Source organism: Meriones unguiculatus, chromosome 10, assembly GCF_030254825.1.
Source record: "Meriones unguiculatus strain TT.TT164.6M chromosome 10, Bangor_MerUng_6.1, whole genome shotgun sequence".
NCBI lineage: Eukaryota > Metazoa > Chordata > Mammalia > Rodentia > Muridae > Meriones > Meriones unguiculatus.
Window position 1 is genome coordinate 46,398,778 of NC_083358.1, and position 18,795 is coordinate 46,417,572.

Genomic DNA, 18,795 nt, shown 5'->3' on the forward strand with positions numbered 1-18,795 from the left:
CTCTGGTGGAGAAGTATAAGATTGGAGGACTGTAGGGACCCTGATTCTTGGGTCATATGATATTCTATTTACCTTTAAGTGGTAAAACTATTTTTTTTTTTTTTTTTTTTTTAGCTTTCAAGTTTGTCTAGTCAGAGCTTATCCGCAGGGAGTGAAATTCATAATGAATTTCAGGCAGTACAAATAAAAATGTTCATGTAGTATGTGCACACCAAATGTTTGTATTTGCTCTTATTTAATATAATTTTTATGTTTCCCAATTATTATGAATTATTATTATTTAAAAATTAGTTGTCTTGCCAAGTGCACGCATTTAATCCCAGCATTTGGGAGGCAGAGATAGGCAGATCTCTGAGTTTGAGGTCAATTTGGTCTATAGAGTAAGTTCCAGTACAGCCAAGGCTACACAGAGTAACTCTATCCCTACAAACAAACAAAGAACTCCTCCCCAACCCCCCCCCACCAAATCATTTGTCTTTAGTTGTACCATTATTATAGGGTCAAGTTAAGGTATGAATGTGTGTGTTAGTTCACATCTCAGTAAAAAATCCTTTGACTTGCTCTTTTACCTATGGTGCTCTTCTACCTATCACCTTCTAGGAAAGGTGATTATCTAAATATAACAATTACATAGAAAGAATTTGCACAAAGTAGTGAGAACTTTATGAAGATTTTGTCATCGTTGTTGAGAAAAGGCCATCAAAATATTTGGAGATTATCCTGTATGATAGTAATTCATAGAAAAAGGAACATTCTCTCACAAAGTAGTTGATACTTATTTATAGATTTCATAGCATGTTTTTCTTATCAACATTTACTTGCAATACCCAGATTTTCTTTGATCTTCTACTTCTTTTACACTTGCCCATGAGCACTGATACTATATATGTATGTATATATATATATTTATATGTGTATTTATACTGTATATTATGTTATCATTTACTGCTTTGTTATCTTCATAAAAAGAGATTTATTGGAAAGTTGGAAGGACATCAATCAATGGGTCTGTAAAGGTTTACTCTATGCAAAAATTTCTCTCTTTTAAAAGTTTTTTTTTCTCTCTTGAACTAAATTTACACTGGGTATGCATTAATGTTTTATGTAAGTTGTGAAGTAAATAAATATATGATGTATTTTCTTAACCACTATGATAACTTTAATATTTATGTGGCAAGGATATGAAAGTCAGGAAGCCTTTCTTTTTGGTGTAGGTTTGTTTAAGAAGGAAATGCCAGAGCTGATTGTGAATTAGTTAGCCACATGGAGAGAGTGTTTAATGAGAAGAATAAATAGAATCATTAAGCCATGCTAGGATAGATTATTAAGGAAATTCCAATATAGCTAATGCTTTGTAAAAACAAAGGAAGAGTTATATAAAGCTGTACAGGCAAAGCATGACAGTCAGGTTACTTGTTTGTTAAGAGTTTCACATTAAAACATGACAAATCTATTCTTGTTACTCTTGCTTCAGATTTTAATAATCACATTTCTCTAGATAGCTTCAGTATACTTGGAGATCTTTATGTCTAGTTTTAGCTTTCTGTAGTTTATTCTCCATAAACCATCTAGTGAACTTCCTACCAGGTAGTTCCCCTTATTATCCCTCTTTTTTTTGTAGTATGCATTTTTACTATATAAATAATATATACATAGCTTATGTAAATAGTATATATAGATTATAGACAAGATACTGTTTATAATTCTTGTTTTCAAACCTGGGAACCTGCCACAGAGGGCCTCTGAAAGCCTCTGTCCTGCAGACTATCAAAGCAGATGCTGAGCCTGATGACCAACTGTCAGGCAGAGTGAATGGAATTTTATGTAAGAAGTGGGAAATAGTAAGAGCTGGAGAGGAGAGGAACTCCACAGGAGAGCAACAGAACAAGAAAATTTGAACACAGGGAACTTCCCAGAGACTCATACTCCAACCAAGGACTATTCATGGAGATAACTTAGAACCCCTGCACAGATGTAGCCCATGGCAGTTCAGTGTCCAAGTGGGTTACATAGTAATGGGAAGAGGGACTGCCTCTGACATAATCTGATTGGCCTGCTCTTTGACCACCTCCCCTGAGGGGGGAGCAACCTTACCAGGCCACAGAAGATGACAATGCAGCCACTTCTGATGAGAACTGATAGACTAAGATCAGAAAGGAGAGGAGGACCTCCCCTATCAGTGGACTTGGGGAGGGGCATGCATGCAGAAAGGGGAGGGAGGGATCGGGAGGGGAGGAGAGAGGGGCTTATGGGGGGATACAAAATGAATAAAGTGTAATTAATAAAAGTTAAATAAAAAATTAAAAAAATAATTCTTGTTTTCAGAGATCAAAGTGTGGAGAAGTGTGGAGGAAAAGAGTCTATTATATTTACAGAGGCCTTTGCTATTCCTATTTACCCTTTCTTTTAGTGGTCTTCATTTCTAAAAGAGGTTTTCTGTGAATATGAAGTTCTGGGTTGAAATTTATTTTTTTCAGCACTTCATGAATATTGTCTCAATTCCTTCTGGACTCAACAAGGCAGCTGTAATCATCTGAATAAATGTTTCTCTAAAAGTGGTACATCATTTGTCTCCTTCAATGATATTTTCTTCTCTGTAGTTTTCAGTAGTTGGAAAATGATAGTTCTGAATATGTATTGTTTTCTTGTTTAAATTTTCTGCATTTCTTTAATCTAAAATGTATGTCTTTTCTCTAAATGTGTATATTTTTTACTTTATTTACCCAATGATTTTTTAAAAAGAATGATTTCTCAAAAATTTTATCAATGTAATCTTACCTCTAAGACTAGGATAATATAAAAATTAATTCTGTTTTATAGCTTCGCCAGAGGTTTCACTTTCTTTTTTCAGTTTATTTACATCCAAAGGGTGCCCCATCCTTCCCCTCCTCCCAGTCCCCCCTCCCTCCCTCTCCTTCCTCTTTCAGCCTTCTCCTTTATCTCTGCAGAAAAGAGAGGCTATACCCTATCCCTATATCAACCCTCCCCAGCACTTCAAGTCATATCAGAACTGAGCATATCCTCATCCACTGAGGCCAGGCAAGGCAGTGCTGTCAGGGGAAAGCTATCCAAAAGCAGGCAATACAGCCAGTGTTAGAAACAGCTTCACTTCCATCCACTGGCCAGGAACCCCACATATGTGCAGGTGCATACAGACTTTAGTTGGTGTCTCAATCTCTGTAAGCTCCCATGGGACTGGGTAGTTGTTTCTGTTGGTCTTCTTGTGAGGTTCATGTGCCCTCCAAATCCTTTCATCTTTCCAACAACACTTGCACAGTATCCCTGGAGCTCTGCTCCATGCTTGTTTGCAAGTTCCAGCATTTGTTTTGATCCATTGCTGGCTGAAGTCTCCCAAAGGACAGTCAAGTTAGGCTCCTGTCTGCAAGCAGAGCAGAGCATCATTAATAGTGTCAGGAGCTGGCTGGGGTGGGTCTCAGGTTGGGCCAATCATTAGTTAGATAATTATTCAGTCTTTCTTTGTTCCCTTTCTATTCCTGCATGTCTTGTAGTCAGGGTAATTTTCAGATCAAAGGTTTTGTCAGTGGGTTGTTGTTCTTTTCCTTCTACTAGTCCTGCCTAGCTAGGATGTGGTTACTTCAGTCTTCAGGTCTCCCCTTGTTAGGAGTCTCAGATAAAGTCATACCCATATCCTCCCAGGAGCCTGCCCTGTCACAGGCCTCCAGCTTGACAAAGAGATGTCCTTCCTCAGTTTCCCTTCTTGTTCCCAGCCCTCATATCTACCACCCTCTTCTCCCCACATCTGATCCCCACTCTTGTTACCCTCACCATTCCATCTCCTGCACAGTTCCTCTCTTCATCCACTCTTTATCCATCAGAGAAATGGAAATCAAATGACTCTAAGATTTCATCTTACATCATTCAGAATGGCTAAGATCAAAAACTCAAGTGAAAAAACATGCTGGGGAGGATGTGGAGAAAGAGAAATACTTCTCCATTGTTAGTGGGAGTGCAAACTTGTATAACATTTCTGGAAATCAATCTGGTGCTTTCTCAGAAAACTGAAAAAAGTTCTACCTCAAGATCCAGCTGTACCACTCTTGAGCATACACCCAAAAGCTGCCCCACCATTCAATAAGGACATTTGTTCAACTATGTTCATAGCAGCTTTATTTGTAGTACCCAGAATCTGGGAACAACCAATATTTCCCTCAACAGAGGAGTGATACAGAAATTGTGGTACATCTACACAATGCTACACATATTCAGCGTTTAAAAACAAGAAAATCCCCTCTCTCTTTCTTTCCAGGATATGACCTGAGCCCATGGGATAGCACCATCCACATTCAGGATGGGTCTTCCTTATTTAGTTAAATCTGAAAATACTCTCAGAAATGTGGTCAGAGATGTGGCTCAGGACTTGATGATTTTAAAGTCTGTCAAGATTAACCATTACTTTACTAAGCTTATGTTGTGTAACATTATACCCGGGGAGCTATAAAGGATCATATACTCACTGCAGATAAAGAAATGATGACAGAGCAAAGTAACAATACTACCAAAGTCAAACTTGGTGAACCAATGAGTCTAATAGAGTTATTTAAAGGAGTATGAGTCAAGGGTTACTTGTAGGAACGTGGATGATTTAAAAGCTCACCCTTCCATGGATGATGACTCAGGACAGATGGAAGGACTGGCAAATAGAAGAACAGGTAGGAGAGTTTCCTCTCCTTAACAATTCTTATTGGTTATATAACCTTGAAGAGGCAGGCCCTTGTGAACCTAAAAGTTTTAAAGATTTCCTGAGACTTTTGAATTTTTCATTTCCTGGGTCTTAATGAGGCTTTTGCTAGAACTTTTTGATTTTTAAGTAGACTTGTGGTGGTTTGAATAAGAACAGCTCACATGTTTGAATGCATAGTCATCAGGGAATAGTACTACTAGGGAGGGATTAGGAGATAAGTCCTTGTTGGAGTGGGTATGGTCTCTTTAGAGAAAGTGTGTCACTGGTGGTGAGCTTTGAGATTCCAAGAGCCCAAGTTTGTGGTCGTCTTTTCTGCTGCATGTGGATCCAGATGTAGAACTCTCAGCTACTTCTATAACATCATGCCTGCCTGTCATCATGGTCCCATGATAACAAACTAAAAACATCTGAAACTGTAAGCAAGCCCCAATTAAATGTTTTCCTTTATAAGAGTTGTCATAGCCATGATGTCTTTTCTCAACAATAGAAAACTGACTAAAATACCCTTCTAGAATGGAATGTTGAAACAACAACCACAAAGCAGAGAGAGAGAGAGAGAGAGATGCAGAAATCAAATCAACTTGGCCCTTTCTCAATAAATTGGGAATAGAACTACCTCAAGATCCAGCTATACCACTCCTGGGCATATACCCAAAGGATACCCCACCATTCAATAAGGACATTTGCTCAGCTGTGTTCATAACAGCTTTATTTGTAGTAGCCAGAATCTGGAAACAACCTATATGTCCCTCAAAGGAGGAATGGATACAAAAATTGTGGTACATTTACACAGTAGTTCATATACTCAGCTTTTAAAAACAAGAAAATCATGAATTTTGCAGGTAAATGGATGGAACGAGAAAAGATCATCCTGAGTAAGGTAACCCAGAAAGAGTAAGACAGGTATAAGCAGCTATTAGCCATATAATGTAGGCTAGCTACCTGCATACCTAAAGCTAAACACTGAGGACCCTAGGGAGGATGCTTAAATGTCGTTCAGAATGGCAAACAGCATAGACACCAGAAACAGTGGAATAGAGGAAACAGGATGGGATCCTACTATAGAGGATTGTCTGAAAAGATCCACCCAACAGGGAATCGAAGCACATATTGAGACTCAAGGCCAAACTTTGGGCAGAGAGGAGGGAATCTTATGGAAGAAGAGAGGGGTAGGGATAGAGGGACCGGGAGGGGACAGTAGCCCAACAAGGATCCCAACAAAGTCAAAGGATCTGAGCCCAGGGGTTTCTGCAGAGACTAATGCACCAACTGAGAACCATGCATGGAGAGGACCTAGACCCTCTTGCTCAGATATGGCCAGTTGGCAGGTTAGTCTCTATGTGGATATCCGAGTAAGGGGAAAAGGGTTTATCATGAACTTGGTTGAGTGCTCTTTGATCACTTGCCCCAGGTGATGAGGCCTTGCCAAGCCACGGAGGAGGATCTAGGCAGTGCTGAAGAGACTTAACAAGCTATGGGCAGATGGCAATGGTGGAGAACTTTCCCTTTCAGTTGAATAGGGGAAAGAAATGGGGGGAGGGTGAGAGGAAGGGATGGTGGGAATGAGAGGAGTTGAGAGAGGGGGCTTCATTCAGGATATATAATGAATAAATTATGAAAAAAATAAAGAATAACCTCTTTGCTTAGGTTTTTTACTAGATATTTTACTGTCTTCAAGACTATTATTAATGGAATCATTTTATGATTTCTTTCTCTGCTTATTGTTAGAATATAGAAAAACTATATATTTTGCAAGTTGCTTCTGCATCTTGCCATGTTGAAATTCTTGATGATTTCTAGATTTTTTTGTTCTGGTAGAATTTTTGGGACCTTCAGGAGTAATATTATGCCATCTGCAAGTAGAGGTAGTTTGACATTTTTTTTCTGTTTGTATCCCTTTAATGTTTTTCTCTTGCACTATTACTTCAACTAGTACTTAGTGCACTAAGTATTTTCAATACTTTCCTTAGTATTGAAAAGAAATAGAGAAAATGGACATCCTGTCTTATCCCTGATTTCAATGAGATTGCTTTGAGTTTTACTCCATTTAGAATGACTGATGATGTTGGCTGTGTGTTTCTCTTATATTGCTTTTATTATGTTTAGGTATGATCCTTCTTGCCATACTTGCTATAGGATTTTATTAATGGAAACATGTTGGGTTTTGTCAAGGAACTTTTCTGCATCTATTGAGATAATCACATGATTTTTTTGTTTTTAAGTTCATTTATGTGATTTATTATATTCATTGATTTGCATATGTTGAACTATCTTTGCATCTTTGAGATAAAGCTAACTTGGTCATGATGAATAATCTTTTTGACTTATGTCTGTTTTCAGGTTGCTACCATTTTATTTAACATTTGAATTTATGTTCATTAAAGATCTTGAGCTACAGTTTTTGTTTGTTTGTTTGTTTGTTTGTTCTTTTGTTTTGTTTTCTGGTTGTGTCTTTATCTAGTTTTGGTGTTAGTGTGATAATGGATTTATAGAAGAAATTTGGGAGTGTTCCTTTTATTGTTATATATTTTTGAAGAGTTAAAGGATGATTAACTGTGGCATTTTTTGAAAGTGCATAATTCTGGAATGAATTCATATGCTATTTTTAGTTGGGAGGTTTTTAAATATTTCCCCATTTTTGAGGGAATGTGTAGATTGTTGATCACATTGTTTAATTTGGGTGTTTTGGCTAAATCTAGACATTCATTTTTTTTTCTTCTTTTTTCTTTTTTTCTTATCAGTTACATTTTATTAATTAATTATTAATATATTTATTACAGCTCTGTATCCCAGCTGTATCCCGCTCCCTCATTCCCTCCCAGTCCCTCCCTCCCTCCCTCATCTCCACTGTGCCCCTTTCCAAGTCCACTGATAGGGGAGGACCTCCTCCCCATTCATCTGATCCTGTTTTATCAGGTATCTTCAGGACTGGCTGCAAAGCCCTCCTCTGTGGCCTAATAGGACTGCTCCACCCTTGGTGGGTGGGGAGGCCAAAGAGCCAGTCATTGAGTTCCTGTTAGAAATAGTCCTTGTTCCCCTCACTTTGGGAAACCAATTGGTTACTGAGCATGTTACAGGCTACATCTGAGTGGAGGTTCTAGGTAATATCCATACATGGTCCTTGGTTGAATGTCAGTCTCAGAAAAGACCCTGTGCCCAGATATATTTGATCCTTGTGGAGCTCCTATTCTTTCCCGATCAGACTAACTCCCCTTCTTTCTTATGATTCCCTGTACTCTGCCAAAGGTTTGGTCATGAGTCTGCTTTGACAACACTGCTAGTTAGAGTCTTGCAGATGCGCTCAGTAGACTTGTGTCATACATTCAATGCACATCCCATCTGTCTTTCTAAACGAGGATTGATCATCTTACCCCATGTCCACTCTCTTGATTATCTTTTTGTAGGTGTATAGATTTCATTATGTTTATCATATATTATAGGTGAGTATATACCATGTTTGTCTTTCTCCTTCTGGGATATTTCATTCAGAATGATCTTTTCTAGATCCCACCATTTGCCTGCAAATTTCATGATTTCTTCCTTTTTGATTGCTGAGTATTATTCCATTGTGTAAAAATACCACAATTTCTGAACCCATTCCTCTATTGATGGACATTTGGGTTGTTTCCAGGTTCTGGCTATTACAAATAAAGCTGCTATAAACATGGTTGAGCAAGTAACCCTTTTGTGTACTTGAGCAAACTTTGGGTATATACCTAGCAGTGGTATAGCTATGTCTTGAGGAAGCACTATTCCTAATTGTCTTAGAAAGCACCAGATACATTTCCAGAGTGGTTGTACCAGTTTACATTCCCACCAGCAGTGGAGAAGGGTTCCCCTTTCTCCACAACCTCTCCAGCATGTGTTGTCACTTGAGTTTTTCATCTTGGCCATTCTGATGGGTGTAAGGTGATATCTCAGGGTTGTTTTGATTTGCATTTCCCTGATGGCTAATGACGTTGAACATTTCTTTAAGTGTTTCTCTGCCATTCTATATTCCTCTACAGAGAATTCTCTGTTTAGCTCTGTTCCCCATTTTTTAATTAGGTTACTTGGTTTGCTGCTCTTCAGCTTCTTTAGTTCTTTGTATATACTGGATATCAGTCCTCTGTCAGATAAAGGGTTAGTGAAAATTCTTTCCCAATCTGTAGGCAGTAGTTTTGTTTTGATGATGGTGTCCTTTGCTTTACAGAAGCTTTTCAGTTTCATGAAGTCCCATTTATTGATTGTTGCTCTTAGAGCCTGTGCTGTTGGTGTTCTGTTCAGAAAGTTGTCTCCTGTGCCAATGAGTTCTAGGCTGTTCCCCACTTTTTCTTCTAACATATTTAGAGTATCTGGTTTTATGCTGAGGTCTTTGATCCACTTGGACTTTAGTTTTGTGCAGGGTGATAAATATAGATCTATTTTCATTTTTCTGCATGTGGACATCCAGTTGGACCAGCACCATTTGTTGAAGATGCTATCTTTTTTCCATTGAATGGTTTTGGCTTCTTTGTCAAAAATGGAGTATTCATAGGTGTGTAGGTTTATTTCTGGGTCTTCTATGCGGCTCCATTGATCCTCCTTTTTGTTTTTATGCCAATACCATGCAGTTTTTATTACTATTGCTCTGTAGTACAACTTGAGATCGGGAATGGAGATACCTCCAGATGATCTGTTGTTGTACAGGATTGTTTTGGAGATTCTGGGTTTTTTGTTTCTCCATATGAAGCTGAGAATCCTTTTTTCAAGGTCTGTAAAGAATTGAGTTGGTATTTTGATGGGAATTGCATTGAATATATAGATTGCTTTTGGCAGGATGGTCATTTTCACAATGTTAATCCTACCAATCCAAGAGCATGGAAATCTTTCCATCTTTTCCCTCTTGTTCTCCTCTTTCTTCATTTGTGTTTTCCAACTTAGTGGGATACAGATTTTTAAACCCTGATAATCTGAGTTTTTTTACTGTCTGTTGTAATGTTTCCTTGTTCATTTCTGATTATGTAAATTTTGCTTTGTTTAATTTTGTTTGTTGAGCCAAGGGTCTGTGGATATTGTTTATTTTCTCAAAGAACAAACTCTTAGATTCATTAGTTTTTTGAATTTTTGTTTGTTTGTTTGTTTGTTTTGTTTCCATTTAATTAGGTTTAGTTCTGATTTTTACTATTTTTTCCATATATTGGGTGCGTGTTTTCTCCATAATTATTTGAGTTATATCCATATGTCAGCCTCTTTTTAATTATGTCCCTGATTATATAACAAATAGTAGAATAGGCAAACAGAAAATTTCTCTAATTTGTTGTTGACAATTTTTTTAAAAGCACAAAAATTATGGGAACTAAAACCAGAAGAAACAGTTAAATTCTTAATTGTCACATAGTCATAAAATAAGACCCAATTATGACTTTTGAAATATCATTCAAATGACAGAGAAACATTAGTTTTCATTAAAGGTAAGGTCAAGTTTATTAGATGAAGTACAATAAATAAGTGATTTCCCTTGATCCATTTCATATTAACTTCTCAATTTTCATTCAGTAAGTTTCTGCAGATATGACTAATACATTTTTTATTAGCAGACATCTCTACATAATTTGGATAGGTCTTTGCCCCTAAATATGAAGATAAAAGTGTGACTTCTGGTCTTGTGTACTCATTTCTGTGACCAGGATTGTTGGAGAGAAAGTGAGTTATCAGAAACTAACTCTAGAGATTCCTCCCCCACCCCACACATGCTCAAAATTAAACAGGTGGTTTTGCCCATCGCTAATTCTTACACATGAGAAGAATTTCACTCCATTAGCTACTGTTGATATAGTTAAAACCACCACATATGATGAGCAAAACACATTTCATATCAGATTTGTGTATAAGATTTTAAATGGAGAAGCCTAGTTTTGAAAAATCTTCTTGTTGGAGTTTAGCAGCAGAGTACCTTGGCATGTCAGGTATGTCACAGAGAGGACATCAGGGAACAGATGTCAATGAGAGAGAGGATAGAGGAAAGAAGAGATAGGAAAGAAGAAGAAGAGAGAAGGAAGGAGTGAAAGGCGAGAGACGGGAAAGAGAGAGAAGAGTGCACAAGACAGTGGTCTGTGATGGTAGAGGTCTTTTAAAGGGTATCCACCCAAGTCACATTTGGCAACTGGTGATGACCAGCTGCTGGCGCTGTCAGTGAAGGCGGCTGGGGCTACTCCTCTCTCCTTATCTCTGTGACATCTTTACTTATGATCTTTCACCTTGCCTTGCTCTACATATTGAAACTACTAGATAACGAGAGTCCAGCTATTAAGAAATCAACAAAGAAAATAGTTTCAGATAAAGAAATCAGAAAATAAAACTCTGTGGGGCAAAGGTTTATTTGTGATTATTGCTGTTGCTGTTATTTTTGCAGTGATGGTGTGTAGCTAAGTATAAATTTTCAGTGTTCTACCTTTGTATTATTATGTAATATTTTCCTCAGAATTCACTGAGGCCACTTACAACATGGAAGTTGGCTTCATCAGAGTGAACAAAGAAGAGTAAGATAATTATCAGATTTGGTTAATGGGTTCAGTCTACACTCAAGGAAAAGAAACTATCCAAATGTACAAATACTAGAGGTAGTGGTGGATGTCAGTGGGGCTATTATAGAAGTTGCTTACTGTTGTGTGAACTTCACTTGAGAAGATGTGAACAAATGTCTACTCACCCAAGAAAAGATATGGAAGACATGGCAACATAATGATTTTACCCATGTCTAACTTAGTAAACCAATTCATTTAATTATGGTTACTTATAAGAGCATGTGTTACTTACAGGAGCATGGCAAACAACATCAAAATAAAAAATTTTCCCACCTGAAATTGCTAATAATTTGTATATTCTCAGAGGGGAGCTGGGTCTTATTAAGCCCCTATTGGTGAACCACATGTGTAGATAACAAACTCTCCCTCACCTTAATTTTGTGAAAGTTTCATGTAATAAATGGAATATATTCTGATTTCAGGATGATAATGGTCATGCAATGCCCAGAGAACAGTCTTCCACACCTTTTATGGCCAGATATTAAAATACCTGTCAAAATAAGAGAAATTTTTCTGTAGTAGGAGACAAGGGTATGTCAGGCTAGAAAGTGTCTTAAAATCAATTACTGAATTGATAAGCTATATACCAAATTGAATATAGACAAAGAGCCAGTAGAAATCAGAACATATCAAGATGACTAGCTCTCATTGTTTATCAAACACTTTGTGATAGCTGGGGCATATCTTAGTGGATGAACATGTGCTTGTCTTGTGCAAGGCTCTGAGTCTGACTCTCAGAAAAGGTAAAAAAAAAATTGTTGATCTGCCCCATGGCCAGCAAGGCTAAATATCAGTATCAAAAGATAATATTTTAAAGATCTGAGTGGGGATAAACCAGGGACTCTAGATATCTGAGGACCAGTTCTACAAACAAAGAACTTCTCAACTTTATTATTGAAATAAGGAAAACATTAGGGGGCAGGGTAAATTTGGGGTTGAAGTTTTTGTGGGTGGGAGTTTCCCTCCCTGGCTAGTCTAGGTAAGAGGTATGCTCCTCAGTCTCTATGGCCTCTGCTACTAAGAGTCACTGCTTGAATCCCCTTCATATCCTCCCAAAGGCCTACTCTGACTTAGGTCTCCATCTTGACACAGATACTTGCCACCCTCCATTTCTCTTACCCCTGCTCTCCCCAGGTCTGATTTCTGCCCTATTAACTCTCTGAACCCTCTCTCCTACCTTGTTTCCTTTCTTCAGTCACTACCTCTGTCTATTTTGGATAAGGATAGAACAGATAGAGCAGAGATTGAGGGAATGCCCAACCAATGCCTGGTATAATCAATGACTTACCCTATGGGAGAGTGCTAACCCCTGACACTATGAATGATACTCTGCTAAGCTTGCAGACTAGAGCCTGACAGAGTTGTCCTCTGAGAGACTCTACTCAGCACACCACAAAACAGATGCTGAGACTCACAGCCAAACACTGGGTGATGATTACGGAGTCTTGTGGAAAAGTGGAGGAAAGAGAAAAGGACCTGGAGGTGACAGGAGCTCCACAAGAAGACTAACAGGGCCAACTAACCAGGGCCCAGAGGGACTTGCTCAGAATGAAGCACCAACCAAGGACTATGCATGAACTGGACCTAGGCCCTCTACAAAGATGTAGCAGATGGACAGCTTAGGCTTCATGTGAAGCCTAGGGGAAGTGGAGACTGCATCATGGACAGGGTCTCACTTGCCAGCTTTTTGATCACTTTCTCCTGGTTGGTTTGCTTTGCCAGGCCACAGGGAAAGAGGACATGTTCAGTCCTCTTGATAAGCTCAGGTAGATGGGAAACTTCATAAGCTCAGGTAGATGGGAAAGGAAGCTTCCGTTTCTGAAGAAAAGGTGAGGGGGAAGGGAAGGAAGATGGGACTGGGAGGGGAGGAGGGATGAGGCTACAACCAGGATGGAAAGTGAATAAAAAATAAATAAATTTACAAAAACATTAGGGAATGTTTATACTTAACTTAAGTAAATACATAAATAAAATTGCATCCAGAGAAAACACCTGGTAATTCATCTTAACACCTTTACACATGTGAAAAGAGCGAAGAAAATTCCTCCTAGGCCTTTGCCTTTCCCACAGAAAAAAATGTGTGGTGACATTCCCTTCAAGTCCTTGATTTGAAGCACATTCACTTATAGTTTATGCAGTTTTTAGGAGGCCTTTTAGTGTGGTGTTTAAATCTACTGAAAGAAATCTAAAACTTAGGCTCAATTCAAATTTATATTAAATGAATTTATTTTTACTCTAAGGTAGGGCAGCCACCTTAGAGTCAAGCAGTATGTCACACCTTAACCTCATGTCTGTCTTTCAACAACCCACCAATTTGCCTGGATTTCTATACTTGTTAGCTTCTCCACTGACATGGTCCAGGCTTTGGGGAGACCAATGCTATATATTTTCCTACTGCAAAGTATGAATAGACTTTAAAATTCTAAATACATAAAGAGTCTTATTTTAAGATTTAAATCTAGTCTTGTGCATTTTAAGACATTTGCCTTAAACTCTATTTACAACTCTTCTCATTAAGGCATAATTACAACTGTGTATTTGGTTTCTTAAAACAGTTTCTCCCAGGCCTCTTTGTCATTTAGCTGCTACTCCCTTTATTAGAGGTCACAGAAGGTAGGGTGAGAAAGAGGAGGAGTAAGAAGGTAAAATTCAAATCTTAACTATTTGAGCTGATTGCTGGAGTAGCTACTGGTGACGCTACTGGCTTAACCATCATTTTTGCAGTGGAAGGTCTGACCAGATTCCTTGCTAACACTTGGGGCTGAGGCTCTAGCTCTGGCCTGGTATTTTCCACCTAAGTAAGAGCTTAGGATAGATCTTGCCTTGTCCCACAGCATCTTGCGGCTTGGGCCATCTTGGGAGAGGTTTCTGCAAGATAGCTGAAGTCCAGCTACCTTTTGAGATATCATCTTACTGTTACTACAGAAGTGCATTGTTGTTGTTTTGTTGTTGTAGTTGTTGTTTTATGCTGGTCTTGTTTGTTTGCTTCCAAGATCCTGGTATCTTGGGACAGATTATTGAGTCTGCTGGTAATGCAAATATATTTTTTTAATCTTTTTATTACACAAACCCTTCTTTCATTTATGTGATTTCCAGAACGATCCCTTTCCTGATGAGGTTTTCAGACTTCTGTTGAGAAAGGAGGAAACTTCCTTTCCCATGGACATTGTATAACCAGAAAGTTCATTTTTTTTTAATCTTACAGGTTTTTTCCTTTGTTTTGACTGTCGGAAGAGAGTTAGTGATGGTGGTGTGGTGGTGAAAATCTTGCCTTTGTGCCTACCATTAAGTTCCAAAACTAAGTTTCTGACACCTAAAAGGATGTGTGTCTATTTAAATTGCAATTAGTTTGCATATTCTGTATGCAATTTTGTGCAATAATTCATGAAAAGGGGAAAAATTCCACATAGAAATTCAGTTATGTCTGCATGGTACTAGCATAGAAACAGACTGGTAGATCAATGGGATAGAATAGAAGACCCAGAAATAAACCCACACACTAGGGACATATGAATTTTTAAAAAGAAGCCAAAATGATACAATGTAAAAAAAAAAAAACATCTTCAACAAATGGTGCTGGTCTAACTGGAAGTCTACATGTAGAAAAATGTGAATAGACACATATCGATGACCCTGCAAAAAATTAAAGTCTAAGTGGATCAAAGACCTCAACATAGAACCAGTCACACTAAATCTGTTGGAAGAAAAAGTGGGGAACAGCCTTGAACTCATTGGCACAGGAGACAATTTCTTGAACAGAACACCAACAACTCAGGCTCTAAGACCTACAATTAATAATAAATGGGACCTTGTGAAACTGAAATGCTTCTGTAATGAAAAGGACACTGTAAATAGAACAAAGTGATAGACTAAGACTGGGAAAAGATCTTCACTAACCCAATTTCTGACAGAGAGCTAATATCCAAAATATATAAAGAACCCAACAAATTAGACACCAACAAAAGAAATAATCCAATTTTAAAATGGGGCACAAAGCTAAGCAGAGAAATTCTCAATAAGGGAATATAGAATGGCAGAGAAACACTTAAAGAAATGCTCAACATCCTTAGTTATCAGGGAAATGAAAAATAAAACAATCTTGAAATTCCATCTTATACCTATCAGAATATCTAAGATTAAAAACTCAAGTGACCACACATGCTGGAAAGGATGTGGAAAAAAGGGAAACCTTCCTCCATTGCTGGTGGGAATGCCAGCTTGTACAACAACTTTGGAAATAAATCTGGTGCTTTCTCAGAAAATTGGGAATCGCACTACCTCAAGATCCAGCTAGGTTATATCCATACATGGTCCTTGGTTGAATGTCAGTCTCAGAAAAGACCCTGTGCCCAGAAATATTTGGTCCTTGTGGAACTCCTATCCTTTCCCCATCAGACTAACTCCCCTTCTTTCTTATGATTCCCTGTACTCTGCCAAAGGTTTGGTCATGAGTCTTTGCTTTGAAAACACTGCTAGTTAGAGTCTTTCAGATGCGCTCAGTAGACTCCTGTCATACGTTCAATGCACATCCCATCTGTCTTTCTAAATGAGGATTGATCATCTTACCCTAGAACCTCCACTCAGATGTGGCCTGTGGTAGCTCAGTAACCAATTGGTTTCCCAAAGTGAGGGGAACAGGGACTATTTCTAACAGGAACTCAATGACTGGCTCTTTGGTCTCCCCACCCCCGAAGGGAGGAGCAGTCCTGTTAGGCCACAGAGGAGGGCTTTGCAGCCAGTCCTGAAGATACCTGATAAAACAGGATCAGATGAATGGGGAGGAGGTCCCCCCTATCAGTGGACTTGGAAAGGGGCACGGTGGAGATGAGGGAGGGAGGGAGGGACTGGGAGGGAATGAGGGATCGGGACACGGCTGGGATACAGAGTTAATAAAATGTAACTGATAAAAAAAATAAAATTAAAATAAATAAATAAATAAAAAATAACAAATAAAAATAGAAAAAAAAAAAAAAAAAACAAAAGATCCAGCTATACCACTCCGGGGTATGTACTGAAAAGATGCCTCACCATTCAGTAAGGACATTTGCTCAACTATGTCATAGCAACTTTATTTTTAATAGCCAGAATCTGGAAACAACCTATAGGTCCCTCAACGAAGAAATGGATACAGAAATTGTGGTACATATACACAATGGAATACTATTCAGCAATTAAAAACAAAGAAATTATGAAACTTGCAGGCAAATGGATGGAACTTAGAAGAGATCATCCTGAGCTTTTGGCAAAAAGAAAAAGCATTATCTTTCAATTGAAAATTAAAAAACAATTAGAAATTTTAAAACTAAATATAACTTTAAGCATATTTATTTTTAGGTCACAAAGGACATTCACTTTGAATCTCAGCCTGTTTTTTTGCAAGAGTGTTACAAGTTTAATCATTGTAATTCTTACATGCCTGCCTCTACCTCTCAAGTGTTGGAATAAAATTCTAGAAAGCCTTTAATTTCTTTCTTTATTTCTTTCCTGACTCAGTAGTAACTAAGAAGAGAGTTGTTCAGTTTCCATGAGTTTGTAAGTTTTCTCTTGTTTCTATTGTTGTTGAAAACTAGCTTTAATTCATGGTGGTCTGATAAGATACAATGGGTTATTTGTTGAGGCTTTTTTTGTGACTAAGTAAATGTTTAGTGTTGGAGAAAGTTCCGTGAAGTGCTAAGAAGAATGTATTTTGTATGTGTGTGTGTTTGGCTGAAATGTTCTGTAGATATCTGTTAGGTCTATTTGATTCATGACATCTGTGAGTTTTATTATTTCTCTGTTTAGTGTCTTGATGATCTGTCCATTGTTGAAGTCTCCCACTATTTTTAAAAATTATTTACTTATTTTTATTTTATGTGCATTGGTGTGTTGCCTGCATGTCTATTTATATCTATGTATATCTAAGGGTATTATTACAGATAATTGTGAGCTGCCATGTGTATGCTTTGAAATTGAACCTGGGTTGTCTGGAAGAGCAGTTAGTGCTCTTAACCTCTGAGCCATCTCTCCAGCCCCAAAGTCTCCCACTATTAATGTGTGGCATTTGATGTGTGATTTAAACTTTACTGATGTTTCTTTTATGAATGTGGATGCCCTTGTGTTTGAGGCATAGATGTTCAGAATTGAGATATCATCTTGCTGGGTATTTCTTTTGATAAGTATGAAGTGTTCTTCCCATCTCTTTTGATTAATTTTGTTTGAAATTCTGTTTTCTCTGATATTAGGATGGCTATTCCTATTCCAGCTTGCTTCTTGGGTCTGTTTGCTTGAAAAATCATTTCAGTCCTTTATTTTGAGGTAATGTCTATCTTTTTTGCTGAGATTTGTTTCTTGTATGCAGCAGAATGATGGTCCTGTTTCTGCATCCATTCTAATAGCCCATGTCTTTTTATTGGGGAATTGAGTTTACTTATATTGAGAAATATTAATGCCCAATGATTGTTAATTCCTGTTATTTTGATGGTGGTGGTGGTGGTAGTGTGTGTGTCTGTGTGTGTGCTTCCCTTCTTTCATTTTTGGTGGTGTGTAATTATTTATTTCCTGGGTCTTATTGGATATAGTTAATCTTGTTGGCTTGGAATTTTCCTTCCAGTAACTTCTTTAAGACTGGATTGGTGGATAGATATTGTTTAAATTTGGATTTGTCTTGGGATACCTTGTTTTCTCCATCTATGGTGGTTGTGGGTTTTGCTGGGTATAGCAGTCTACATTGGCATCAAGGCATCTTTCCCAGCTTTTCTAGCTTTTAGAGTCTGTTGAGAAGTAGGGTGTAATTCTGATAGGCCTGCCGTTGTACATTATTTGGCCTTTTTCTCCTGTGGCTTTTAGTGTGATTTCTTTGTTCTGCAGATTTTGTGCTTTGATTAATATGTGGTGAGAGTATTTTCTTTTCTGGTCCAATCTAGTTTGTATTCTGTATGCTTCTTGTATGCTTATAGGCATCTCTTTCTTTAAGTGGGGAAAATTATCTTCTATGATTTTGTTGAAAATATTTTCCTTGGAGCTGGGATTCTTCATCTTCTTTTATTCCTATTATTTTTAGTTTAGGTCTTTTCATAGTATCCCAGATTTCCTGGATTTTTTTTGTCATGAATTCTTTAGATTTAACATTTTCTTTGTTGGATAGATAGATTTCTTCTTCTTCTCCTACTCCTGAGATTCTGTTGGTGATGCTTGCTTCTGTTGTTCCTGTTCTTTTTCTTCAGTTTTCCATCTCCAGCATTCCCTTTGTTTGTGTTTTCTTTATTGTCTTTATTTCTATTGTCAGGTCTTGAAGAGTTTTATTTTCTTCACCTGTTTGATTGTATTTTACTGTATATCTTTAAGGGATTTAATAATTTCCTCATTAAAGGCCTCTAGCATCTTTATAAGGTTGGATTTAAAGTCATCTTCTTGTGCTTCAGTTATCCAGGGCTTGCTGTAGAAGGATATTTGGGCTCTGGTGATGTCATATTTCCCTGGCTCTTTTGGATTATGTTCTTATGCTGGCCATCTGGCTGTCCTTGGTGTTGGCCAAATGTTCTTGATGTAGGGCTCCTCAGGAAGTGAGGC